This window comes from Thalassophryne amazonica, chromosome 16, assembly GCF_902500255.1.
Source record: "Thalassophryne amazonica chromosome 16, fThaAma1.1, whole genome shotgun sequence".
Taxonomy (NCBI): Eukaryota; Metazoa; Chordata; class Actinopteri; order Batrachoidiformes; family Batrachoididae; genus Thalassophryne; species Thalassophryne amazonica.
Genome location: NC_047118.1, coordinates 66,118,986 through 66,133,061, shown reverse-complemented (window position 1 = coordinate 66,133,061; position 14,076 = coordinate 66,118,986).

The window sequence follows — 14,076 nt, the reverse complement described above, 5'->3', positions numbered from 1 at the left end:
TTCCTGTTAAAAGGGAGTTTTTCCTTCCCACTGTAGCCAAGTGCTTGCTCACAGGGGGTCGTTTTGACCGTTGGGGTTTTACATAATTATTGTATGGCCTTGCCTTACAATATAAAGCGCCTTGGGGCAACTGTTTGTTGTGATTTGGCGCTATATAAAAAAAATTGATTGATTGATTGATTGATTTGAGAAGAGTTGGGTTATTTTGCTTGTTTGTTGTAGCAGTTGTGGTATTCTGTTCCTGGTCTGGGGTGTTGGAGGAGGAGCGTGTATACACACAGCTGCTGAGGGAAGCTCTAAATGCTCACCTCCCTCCTCCTCCTCTCCCTGCCGCTCCACACACACACAACTTGATAAATTGAGAAACACTGCAGCGATATTTTGTTGTACTTTAACACATAAGATACAGGGGTTTTACATGTAATTGCTTACATGTAATTGATACTAGTGTTTTAAAAGTGTTTGTTACTGTTAAATTTAGAGAGATAGTGTTTATTTGATGTAATCAATTCCAGCTTTAATGTTGTTTTGCATTATGTTGCATTGACTTTACCAAATACATTCAGTGTTCTATTTTTTGAAGCGTGGTTTGTTTTGGAAACAAAGTGTAATTTATCACTCCAGCCGAAGAGCAGGGCAGAAGGTTGTACAGTGTGTGAACAGTAAAACTATGCTGATTATTGTAACGTGTTTATTGAGCTCCTGTTGAAAGCATTAATGTTGGTGAGGGGGAATTGACAGCAATGTAGAAGCAACAAATAATAAGAACTCAATATTTTGATCATCTTGTGTTCCGATTGAAATAATGTGGACTCTCATGAGATGCAACTAACCCCTGCTGCAAATCAAACAAGAAGCTGCAGGCTTTCATAAAGCATTGATGACCAATGAAGTGCTTATTAATTATCAGTTGATGTATGCAGATTAAGTTAGGCCTTAAAGGATAGAGATTGTTGGACATCTTTTCACTTGATTGTTGTCCATCCTGACCCATAGTTATTCCTGCGAACCAAACGTTTATGTATCAGATTCTGTCATTATTTCTATTTATTATTGGTGTTTAAGCATTGATTACTCCAACAGTTCTATTCTGGGATAAATTGCTAAAAGATACTTCAATTCACTTTCACTGATCCTGCCTGTTTGATGTTCTGTGCAATTAAAGCTGTTTTGACATGACACCTCTTAATGGGTGTTCCCCCATCCCTTGGAACCCCTGCCCAGTATGGAAGGCTGCGAGCCCATGACGAGTAAGATCCCATCTTAAACCCTGGGACAACCTAAGGCAGGCCCAGTCACGATTACTCAACCTTGTCTCTCTGACGCTCTGACTCACTCGGACATGAGGATTATGGCACTGGGTTACTGTGGTGGGGTCAAATTTGCCCGTAAGCCTACATGGTAGGCAGTGTATTAATCTAATTGGAGTATTGGATCATTGTCAGGAATTGAATTGTCATATTAAGATTGGCCTGCACGTAATAATTGATATTAATCAATGCTTATCATTCATCCAATCAATCAATTTTGGCAAGGTGATGCGGCACGATGTCCACCAAACCGCTGATGGTGTGTGTGCCTAATCCTCAAACAAACCAGTCCTACTCTGCAGCCTTTTCAAGTGGGCAGCTGTCGTAAGTCATGGACCATGTCACGTTTCTACGGCTGGGATGGTTGGACTGGTTAATAATCATTTTGTGACGTTTGGATTTCAGGCATATGCAAAACATTACTGCAGAGCATGTCTAATTTGTGCAAAGCATAACCCGCAGGGGAATGAGAGGCCAATACGAGGAAAATTTCCAACACCTCAATACCCGTTCCAAATAATCCATATGGATTTTATTGAATTGAACCAATGTGAAGGGAAAAAAAATATTGCCTAGTATTGATTGATGCATACAGGTGTAACAGGTGTTCCCTGTTAAACATGCAGATGCTCTAACAGTTGCAAAGATACTTTGTAGAGACATAATTCCAAGACATGGACTACCTGAAACAATGTACAGTGATAATGGTACACATTTTGTAAATAAAATCATCCAACATTTAATAGAACTTTTGAAAATAAATGCAAAAACACATTGTGCTTATCATCCTCAAAGTGCAGGTTTAGTGGAAAGAACAAATGGAACAATTAAAAGTAAGCTCAGAAAATGTATGGAAGAAACAGGAAAAAACTGGGTTTATTGTTTGGATTTAGTGAAACTGTACATGCATATAACACCCAGCTCAGAGACTGGCCTTACGCCATTCGAAATTTTGTATGGCAGGCCCTATAGAATACCAGATTTACAGAAAATAGCTGGGCCTGATAGTGAGGATGAGGGATTAGTTGATTATATGAGACGTGTATTATCCCATAAGAATGTCATACACGCTAACAAGATACCAGACTCTCCTATGTCTGTGCAGGACCCTGAGAATCAGATTCAGATTGGTGACTGGGTGCTGATAAAGACCATTAAGAGAAAGAACTGGTCATCTCCGAGGTGGGAAGGTCCATTCCAAGTGCTGCTAACCACCCCCACTGCAGTGAAAATTGCAGAGAGGTCATCTTGGGTGCATCTATCCCACTGCAAAAGACAAAGATACCTGAAAGATCCCGAACAAGATAAGGGGAGCAACGTGCAACGGTGTCGGCTGATGGCCTATAGGCCCAGTAACGGCTGGAAGCGCGTCATAACAGAGACAGAGAGTGACCAGGAGTGAACAAAGACAAAGACCAGATGTTGAAGCAGATACCAGAGTCCTGAAGCAGACGAGTAACCAGCTGTGACCAAGGAGAGGCCTGTCAACTTGAACCAGGATCAGAAGCAGACGTACTACAATCCTGTTCTATTCCTGTGCACCTGTGTTTAAAGAAAATGTCAAGAACAGGGCACAGGACAGAGTACATGACACATTATTTTAATTCCACTTGCAGCATGCCTTACACATACTGATGATAGTACAGATTTATGCACTACAGCTGAAGGGAAATAACATAAAAAAAAGTTCCAGAGTCCTTCAGTCCCTTGCTGAACTGAACTGAGACTGTGAACTGTCACTTTCAGCCCCTAAGCCCAGACAAACTGCACCTTTTGAACTGTCACCAAAGAAGACATCTTTAAGATCAGAACTGTAGTTTCTCTCTGTCCCTTGAAAGACCAAAAAAACAAAAAAAAACAAAAAAAACAACACAGGGACAGAGGGAGAGAAATATCAACAGGTTGTTCAAAACACTGTATTAGCTATGGAGAGCTTTGCTGCCAGAGCAGGATGCAAATTTCGCACCCTGATGATGATTTTGTCAATTATTGCTGTGATTGTGGCATTTACTGTGTGGTGGTATACATATATATATATATATATATATATATATATATATATATATATATATATATATATATATAAACCATGTTACAATTCAGACCAGAAGAAAGTGATACCTTTATTCAAATCTGGTGACAAGCATCTTTTTACTAACCGTAGGCCTGTCTTTCTAGTGTCACAATTTTCAAAGATATTGGAAAAAACTTTACAATAACATATTGGATAAATTTATTGAACAACACAACTTGCTTAATGATAGTCAAAATGGGTTTAGATGCAACAGAAGAGATTAATAAACATGTGGACCAAAGGAAAATAGTGATAGGATTATTTGTTGACATAAAAAAAAGGGGGGGGGGGGGGGCTTTTGACACAATCAATCACAACATATTTCAAAAGATGGAGCTTTATGCGATCAGAGAAGTGGCTTTGATTTGGATTAAAAGCTATTTACAAAACTGGAAACAGTTTGTTAAACTTGGGGACTGCTGTTCTTCATATCTGTACATCGTTTGTGGAGTTCCTCCAGGGTTCTGTGTTGGCACCGAAGTTATTCATATTGTATATCAGTGATTTATGTAAAGTCTCGGATCTGTTTAGAGCAGTCCTCTTTGCAAATGTTACAAACTTATTTTGTACAGGGGATAATTTGCAACAATTACTAGATGATCTGGGATCAGAAATGATAAAGTTGAAGAGAGGGATCGATATGAACAAACTGTCACTAAATTGGTCTAAAAACTAAAATAATGTTATTTGGAAACCATAAAAAAGATGGACGAATACAGTTAAACATACAGGGGGTAAATATGGAACCTGTCAAAGGGAACAAGTCGTCAGGTGTGGTCATCGATGGCAGGATCAACTGGACTGGAAAGCACATATTCAACATAGTCAAAAGAAAGTATCAAAAGGTACGGCAATATTAAGCAGGGCAAAGCACATTCTTGATGATAAATCACTACATACTCTGTACTGCACATTGCTTGCACCTTACTTGACTTGGTGCAAGTATGGGGCAGTACCTACAAAACTACAGTACAACCATTATTCAACCTTCACAAAAGGGCATTAAGAATAATTCATAATGCAGGTTATCAGGATCATACCAATCCACTGTTTATCACATCACAGATTTTAAAAACTTCATGACATGATTTCATTTAAGACTGTTCGATTGACATATAAAGGAAAAAAAAAATTAAGCAAGGATGACCAGGAAATGCTTCTGTGTCTCTATTTGTGGCAAAAAAAATTGGAATAAGCTACCTGAAAAGCTCCAACGATGTCCAAATATCAATCAGTTTAAATATTTATACAAATAAATGGTGTTCAACGAATGTGTATCTGATGGAAAACGTTGAATTGTGTTGTATGATGAATGTGCTTCCTTTAAATTCTTACTATTGAATGTTCTGGGGTAACTAGCTTACGAAGTATTGTGATTTGTCCTCTTGCTTGATCAATGGTAAATGGTAAATGGACTGAATTTATATAGCGCTTTTCCAACTGCATCAGATGCTCAAAGCGCTTTACAATTATGCCTCACATTCACCCCGATGTCAGGGTGCTGCCATACAAGGCGCTCACTACACACCGGGAGCAATAGGGGATTAAAGGCCTTGCCCAAGGGCCCTTAGTGATTTTCCAGTCAGGCGGGAATTTGAACCCATGATCTTCTGGACTCAAGCCCAACACCTTAACCACTAGACCATCACCTCTACACTACACAGCCTATACACTAGTTCGAGGCTGGTACTGTAATGTTACAATTTGAAGAACAATTACTATCTGTCTGAGCAAGACTGCAGGGCGCCTTCCAGGTGCGAAGCGATACAAAATGAATTGACTGAAGAAACACAGCTGTACCTTGTATATTGTTCTGTAATATGTCTGTGTGTTAATAAATTCAGGAGCAAAGTGGGCGGGCCCTTCAGAGCTGACTGACGGACAGTGACGAGGGGTCACGCTGCTCTCCCTGATCAGGAAATGAAATTCAGTCTCTGGCGTGATCATTCTTTGTGTTTAGTTAACCGAGTTGCTTTTTACAGATTTCTGCTCTGACAAGTAGATTCTCACAAATCCAACAAGACCAAGCATTCATGATATGCACACTCTTAAGGCTATGAAATTGGGCTATTAGTAAAAAAAAAAAAGCAGAAAAGGGGGTGTTCACAATAATAGTAGCATCTGCTGTTGATGCTACAAACTCAAAACTATTATGTTCAAACCGCTTTTTTAGCAATCCTGTGAATCACTAAACTAGTATTTAGTTGTATAACCACAGTTTTTCATGATTTCTTCACATCTGCGAGGCATTAATTTTGTTGGTTTGGAACCACGATTTTCTCCGTTTACTAGTGTGCTTGGGGTCACTGTCTTGTTGAAACACCCATTTCAAGGGCATGTCCTCTTCAGCATAAGGCAACATGACCTCTTCAAGTATTTTGACATATCCAAACTGGTCCATGATACCTGGTATGCGATATATAGGCCCAACACCATAGTAGGAGAAACATGCCCATATCATGATGCTTGCACCACCATGCTTCACTGTCTTCACTGTGAACTGTGGCTTGAATTCAGAGTTTGGGGGTCGTCTCACAAACTGTCTGCGGCCCTTGGACCCAAAAAGAACAATTTTATTCTCATCAGTCCACAAAATATTCCTCCATTTCTCTTTAGGCCAGTTGATGTGTTCTTTGGCAAATTGTAACCTCTTCTGCACGTCTTTTATTTAACAGAGGGACTTTGCGGGGGATTCTTGCAAATAAATTAGCTTCACACAGGCGTCTTCTAACTGTCACAGCACTTACAGGTAACTCCAGACTGTCTTTGATCATCCTGGAGCTGATCAATGGGTGAGCCTTTGCCATTCTGGTTATTCTTCTATCCATTTTGATGCTTGTTTTCCATTTGCTTCCATGCGTCTTTTTTTTTTTTTTTTTTGTCCATTTTAAAGCATTGGAGATCATTGTAGATGAACAGCCTATACTTTTTTGCACCTGCATACAAGTTTTCCCCTCTCCAATCAACTTTTTAATCAAACTATGCTGTTCTTCTGAACAATGTCTTGAACGTCCCATTTTCCTCAGGCTTTCAAAGAGAAAAGCATGTTCAACAGGTGCTGGCTTCATCCATAAATAGGGGATACCTGATTCACACCTGTTTGTTCCACAAAATTGACAAACTCACTGACTGAATGCCACACTACTATTATTGTGAACACCCCCTTTTCTTTTTTTTTTTTTTTACTAATAGCCCAATTTCTTAGCCTTAAGAGTGTGCATATCATGAATGCTTGGTCTTGTTGGATTTGTGAGAATCTACTGAATCTACTGGTACCTTGTTTCCCATGTAACAATAAGAAATATACTCAAAACCTGGATTAATATTTTTAGTCACATAGCACTACTATTATTCTGAACACTACTGTAATTGGTTAAACGTAAAAGGTTAAAAGAAAAAAAAAGGGAAAAGAAGAAGAAAGGTCATTCTGACTCTCTTGTGTTGTGACTAGAGTGCCTTAATTGAGAGAGTGGCGTCAACTTAGAACATGGCGCCATTTTGGTTCCAACTGCGCTGAACTACTGAATGAAACTTTAATGTTTTGAACATTTTTTAAAATCATTTAACCACTTACAACAACACATCCAGGTACAGGTACTATCAAAATAAATATAAAAATAGTTAAGCTATCAAATTTACAATTTATGATGATTTATTTAATTAATTTAAAGATTTATGCAGCTGCAGCTCTGTAACTCTGTGTCATGCAATGATGTGTGTGACAGTTTAAAGTTCTCTGTAGCTGGATTATGCTTTATTCTGGACTAATATGACCCTCAACAAACTTTTCTTTCTACAATCATCACCTCCAAATCAAAGGTAAGCTGTACAATTTACTCTTTTATCGACTTTCTGTTGTAAATGTGCGGACTTTTCTGATCCATTTTTAATCACCGTGCACACTGCAAATACTATTATAATGTGATGGCAGACAGAGGAGTAAAAGCAGACAAGGGTCAAATCACAGCTGTTTGTATCTGATTTAACAGGTGCACGTCCAGGCTTCAGGTCCCAGTCTGAACATGGTTTGAAAAAAAACGGTCGGGTTTTTAAATCACAGAAATGACTCTGGTCCCACTTTCCTCAAATCAGCGAGTGTCAGAACGCTGAACTTTAATTTGTACCTCTTACTCCATGGGTTCAGGAACACTTCATAAAACCATTGTTCGTTAACACAGTTTGTCACTACATCTACAAGTGCTCTACAAACTCTACAAACTCTGCAAAGCGAAAGCCATACATCAATAACATCCAGAAATGCTCCCGCCTTTTCTGGACCTGAGCTCATTTGAAATGGACAGACGCACAGTGGAAAAGTGTGCTGTGGTCTGATGAGTCCACATTTCAAATAGTTTTTGTAAATCATGGACGTCGTGTCCTCCGGGCAAAAGAGGAAAAAGACCATCCAGACTGTTACCAGCACAAAGTTCAAAAGCCAGCATCTGTGATGGTATGGGGGTGTGTTAGTGCCCATGGCATGGAATAACTTACACATCTGTGATGGCACCATCAATGCTGAAAGGTACATCCAGGTTTTGGAGCAACACATGCTCCAAGCAACATCTTTTTCAGGGACGTCCCTGATTATTTCAGCAAGACAATGACAAGCCACATTCTGCACATGTTACAACAGCGTGACTTTGTAGTAAAAGATTGCGGGTACCAGACTGGCCTGGCTGCAGTCCAGACCTGCCGCCCATTGAAAATGTGTGGCGCATTATGAAGCACAAAATATGACAACAGAGACCCTGGACTGTTGAACAACTGAAGTCGTACATCAAGCAAGAATGGGAATGGGAAAGAATTCCACCTACAAAGCTTCAATAATTAGTGTCCTCAGGGTTTTTTTTTTTTTTTTTACTCGTCACCACTCTCTAATTAAGGCACAATAGTTGTGACATGTGACCTGCAAAAACATTATTTTCTTTGCTCCCGTACAATTTCTTTTTCCTCCTCTGTGGTGTGGGTGTTGGTGTCAGAACTTGAGAGACAAAAAAAGTGTTTCTGGACATTTTTAAACTTTGGGCTTTGCATGCGGAAGTGCTGCTTTGTCTCCACAGGACTTCCTTCACACTGTTTTGATGTCCAGGTCGTGAGCGCTGTGTTTGTACTTTAACATGTTTCTGTGTTTAACACTAGTCACTGTGCATGTGTACGGTGCCACAGTTTGTTTTTTAAGACCAGTTAGCATTGCATTTTACCTTGTGGATTTGATTTTTTTTTTTTTTTTTTTTTTTCTAATAAGTGAGGTTTTTTTCTTTGTCTTAGAATTTGGTTTATGCTGATGGTTCTGGTTTTTGGATGGGGATATTTGTCTACACGGGTCTGCAGGGTATAAATGGGATGTGATGTTTGATGATTTGAGATAAACCCAATTTGACTTTTGCTGAGGACACTGTGTTTCATGAGGAAGTCTATGAGCCTGGAGGTTATGATGCTACACAAGACCTTCCCCAGGTTTCAGTTCCCACAAATGCCTCTGTAATAAGACAAGTGGGCATCATGACTGCACGTGCTCGAACTCTGAGCCTCGCTCTCATCAGGCCACCAAACACTAACCAAGCCCAGGTAGCGTGATTATGCAAGTTACAGAAGACATGTAGCTTTAACTGTGTTTAAACCTTAAACATTAAGTTCAGGTGAAGTGTAAACATGACAGGTTCATATTGCGCTGATGTTGTCTGTGCATTGTGTTACACCCAGAAAATGTGATTATTGATATCATCATCTTCATCAAACCTCAAGCACGGAGTGCGCTGAAAGAATTGTCGCTACCAGACCTCTCCACCCTGCTGGGCTAAACTCAAGGTTGCATTTTTCAAAGTCTCAGTAGACGACATCCAGCCAACAGGTCCAAGGAGCCCTTCTCTGTAGTCTCCAGGGGTATTCAGGGGTGGGGATGCAAGACGTGGCTACACTATCAAACTTGTCTCATCACTGCAAGGAGTGGGGTGGGGCATTGTTGAGCCCCCTCTCAAAGGTCTTCGTTGGTCATGTGGTCACACCAACGGGTGCTGAAAATCATCCTTAAGCCTCTGCTTTTAAAGCCATCAAGCCGGGCTGCCAGTGTATTATTCAGCGGCCAGGTCTCAGATCCATACAGGAGGACTGGTACCACAGAAGAGTTGTAAATATGACGTTTTGTCCTTTGTGAGATGTGGTGATGGTGCCAGAGAGGTCTCCATAAGGATTTCATGACTGCTGAAGCCTGTGCATGTCTTTGGTTTTAGGTCACCTGTCTGAGAGATTGTTGAACCCAGGTAAGCAGAGACAAAACTTGAAAATGAGAGGTGCGGATTGGGGCCTTCTCTGATGTGCATACGAGGGCTGTCAATAAAGTATAGGTCCTTTTTATTTTTTTCAAAAACTATATGGATTTCATTCATATGTTTTTACGTCAGACATGCTTGAACCCTCGTGCGCATGCGTGAGTTTTTCCACGCCTGTCGGTGACGTCATTCGCCTGTGAGCACTCCTTGTGGGAGGAGTCGTCCAGCCCCTCGTCGGAATTCCTTTGTCTGAGAAGTTGCTGAGAGACTGGTGCTTTGTTTGATCAAAAATTTTTCTAAACCTGTGAGGCACATCGAAGTGGACACGGTTCGAAAAATTAAGCTGGTTTTCCGTGAAAATTTTAACAGCTGATGAGAGATTTTGAGGTGATACTGTCGCTTTAAGGACTTCCCACGGAGCGAGACGTCGCGCAGCGCTCTCAGGCGCCGTCGTCAGCCTGTTTCAAGCTGAAAACCTCCACATTTCAGGCTCTATTGATCCAGGACGTCGTGAGAGAACAGAGAAGTTTCAGAAGAAGTCGGTTTCAGCATTTTATCCGGATATTCCACTGTTAAAGGAGATTTTTTTAATGAAAGACGTGCGGACGGGTCCGCGTGTCGGGACGCAGCCGGCGCGGTGCGGTGGCACAGGAAAAACACCTCCGTGTTGATAACCATTTGTAAAATCCAGGCGGCTTTTGATGGCTTTCAGTGGAGTGAGTATATGGGAAATTGTTTAACAGCTGGACATGTTCCAACTTGTCCTTAAGGCTTCCAACAGAGGTGTTTTTCCTGTGGCGGAGCGTCGCGGCGGCTGCGAGCCGACAATGCAATCCGCCCGCACGTCTTTCATTAAAAAAAATCTCCTTTAACAGTGGAATATCCGGATAAAATGCTGAAACCGACTTCTTCTGAAACTTCTCTGTTCTCTCACGACGTCCTGGATCAATAGAGCCTGAAATGTGGAGGTTTTCAGCTTGAAACAGGCTGACGACGGCGCCTGGGAGCGCTGCGCGACGTCCGGCTCTGTGGGAAGTCCTTAAAGCGACAGAATCACCTCAAAATCTCTCAGACGTTAAAATTTTTCACGGAAACCAGCTTAATTTTTCGAACCGTGTCCACTTCGATGTGTCTCACAGGTTTAGAAAAAATTTGGATCAAACAAAGCGCCAGTCTCTCAGCAACTTCTCAGACAAAGGAATTCCGACGAGGGGCTGGACGACTCCTCCCACAAGGAGTGCTCACAGGCGAATGACGTCACCGACAGGCGTGGAAAAACTCACGCATGCGCACGAGGGTTCAAGCATGTCTGACGTAAAAACATATGAATGAAATCCATATAGTTTTTGAAAAAAATAAAAAAGACCTATACTTTATTGACAGACCTCGTAAGCTCAGTCTTGGATGAGTTGATGTTAAGGCTGAGCTTCTTGGCCTCTTCATCAAACACAGGGCAGCTCAAAGTCGACTGAGTTCATCAACAAGTACATACATCCTAAGGGCATCCTGACAACAATGCAGAAGGCTCATGTCAATCCCTTTCTAGCTTGACAGCAGTACACCCAGTTTGAAGGAAAATCATGGCAGAAACTTGTCAAAATGTTCTGTTGTTGTTGGTCAACGAGCTGCCATACAACTTGCTTGAACATCCCCATGAAGCATTACACAAATTTTTGGCTGAATTATGCAATATATATGTTGTAGCAGATATAAGTTAAAACAATATTTAATTAAATCTGAAATTTAATTAAATACCTCGAAAGGGGCACCACCTGCTTAGACGTGCATGCCATCTTGATCGATATTAATCAGCCTTTGATCTGAAAGTCATAATTTCTGGATACGATTGATTAAACATCTGTCTTCAACTGGACACAAGACAAACCAACTGGCATAATATTTACAAATTTTATTTACATATATACAGGTACAAACAAATGTGAATGAGATTTTGACATTATGTGTAATGATTCATAGTGCTATTACTGAGACGATACGTTGATGATGAGATGTGAAAAGCAAGGAAAAAGAAGAGAAACAGGTACTAAATATAGAAATGAATAAGAATAAACCTGGTCAGAATTAGTGGTGAATTTGGGTTCACCAGTTATTTATTGTTATAAAGAAAATTAATCAAAGAAGGCTACTTTGAATGGCAAATGGACTGCATTTATATAGCGCTTTTCATCTGCATCAGATGCTCAAAGCGCTTTACACATGAATGCCTCACATTCACCGTGATGTGAGGGTGCTGCCATACAAGCTACTCACTACACACTGGGAGAAACTAGGGGATTACAGACTTTGCTCAAGGGCCCTTAGTGATCTTCCGGTCAGGCTAGGATTTGAACCGAGGATCCTCTGGTCTCAAGCCCAATGCTTAACCACTAGACCATCACCTCCCCTTTGCATCACTGACAACAAAGACCATCAGAACAGTTGAAGGTTCAGTTATCTGGGTCCTGTGGTTTGGATGAATAGGTTCAGTTCGGTCCGGTCCACTTTCGTGATCGGTTATTTGATCGACCTGCATTGAGGTAAACCCACTGGGTCTCCCAAATTACTACAGACTTGCAAACTGCTTGGTTGGTTTCCCAGCCAGATTGAATGTAATGGTTTGGCAGTTCCATAGAAGTTGGGTTCACCGACCAGGATGAAGGTTTCGGTGTTTGATGTCAAAAATGCTGCGGCAGCTTCTAAAACTTGAGGAAGATTAACTCAAAGTCTTTGTAAAAATTTAGAAAAAGATGCAGGGCACAGGAAATAAATTAATATAATTAAGGTTAAATATAAGGGTGATTCTTAGACTACGGGCACTTATTATGTCCTTTGATCATATTGTATGAAAAACAGAAAAAAGGGGAAATTTCACACTTTTATAGTTATCTTTACAATGAAAGTGTGTTAAGAAATTTGTTCTAGTAGTCTATGACTTTTTCACCTTTTTTCAGCATCATTATATGCAAATATTGCCGTTTTGTGCTTGTCCCACACCCAGACTTTTGATCTTCAGTTATAAAAATGAATGGTAAAGAAACGTTTTTTTCTAATGTTTTAAATATCTCTGAATAAAATATCAGTAAAATAATCAAAACATAATTGGGGTATTCAATGTCATACAACTGTTGTGATTTTTTTTAAACAAAATGTAGTTGTCCCACACTATTTCCATAATTTCCACCACAACACTGTAATGTCCCTAAACAGTTTGTATGAAAGATTGTTTGGGTAGTTTCTATGGAGATAAACAGTGACATCAGAGCATATATATATAGCGCCAAATCACAACAAACAGTTGCCCCAAGGCGCTTTATATTGTAAGGCAATGGTGTGGTGGAAATTACATTTACAAGGCCAATAGTGCCCGTAGTTAAAGAATCACCCACAAATTAAGGTTGACAAAACATTTGGCAATGAGCAAAAACGAAGACTTTAAGGACTCGCAACTTTGCCCTTAACTTGAAAAACTTGGCTTGGAAGTTGTCTTCAAAGCTTGGATAACTTGAGTCATGTCTTAAAGGTATGCATGGGGGGGCACATTTTAACACCGTATTTTTGCCAATTCATCCATCTGTCAGTTTCAAGTAGCTCATGTGTTGCAATTGCATCAACCACAAGCAAGTCCCCATAATCTTGTCTGATTTGTTTCACCTCTTCTTCAGCCGTTAAAACAGTGCAAATTTGCAGTTACTGTGCTGTATGCAAACGCAATAAGTTTCTTTGCATTTCCCATGAACACAGAGACCTCAGTGCTTACAAAAACATTTAAATTCATCAACCTTCTCCCTGTTAAAGTCATCTAAACTGATCGATCACAATTATATTGCATTCTGCCATTTTTACCATATTTACACAGGTTCAATTAGTAGCCAAGATTTTATAGCGTGGGCTGTTGCTTACTGTCAGGGTCAGATTTGTCTCCACTTTTAAAAATTGGTGCAATGAAACCACAATTCCAGATGTCTGGGAAGTAACCTACATTCAAGCTCATTGAATTATTTAAGTATGGCCCATCTGAATTTCTTACTTGTGTTAAGTATCTTGTTTATGACGCCTTCCACCTTTTTGTTTTTGGCTTTAGGGTGCTTAACATTTTATCTTGTTCTTGCTCGGTAATCAGGAGATCCAAAGGGTTCTGGGAACATTTGACAATTGATGATTGTAATTTGTTTAAATTTTATGCTACATGCATTTGTTCTGAATCAGAATTGATAAGAATACAGCATCTTGAAGTGACTGGTCCATCTTGTATAACTGGATCATCTGGTTTATTTTTGTTCAAATTTTTCCAGTTTTCCCAGAATTAGTTTGACTTTATGGATTCCAGTTGTTTTTGATCTTGAGTGTACGTTTGGATTCTTCAACTGTGTTACAGTAACCTTGGCATACTGTATGTCTGTATTGTTTGGATCTCTTTTTGATT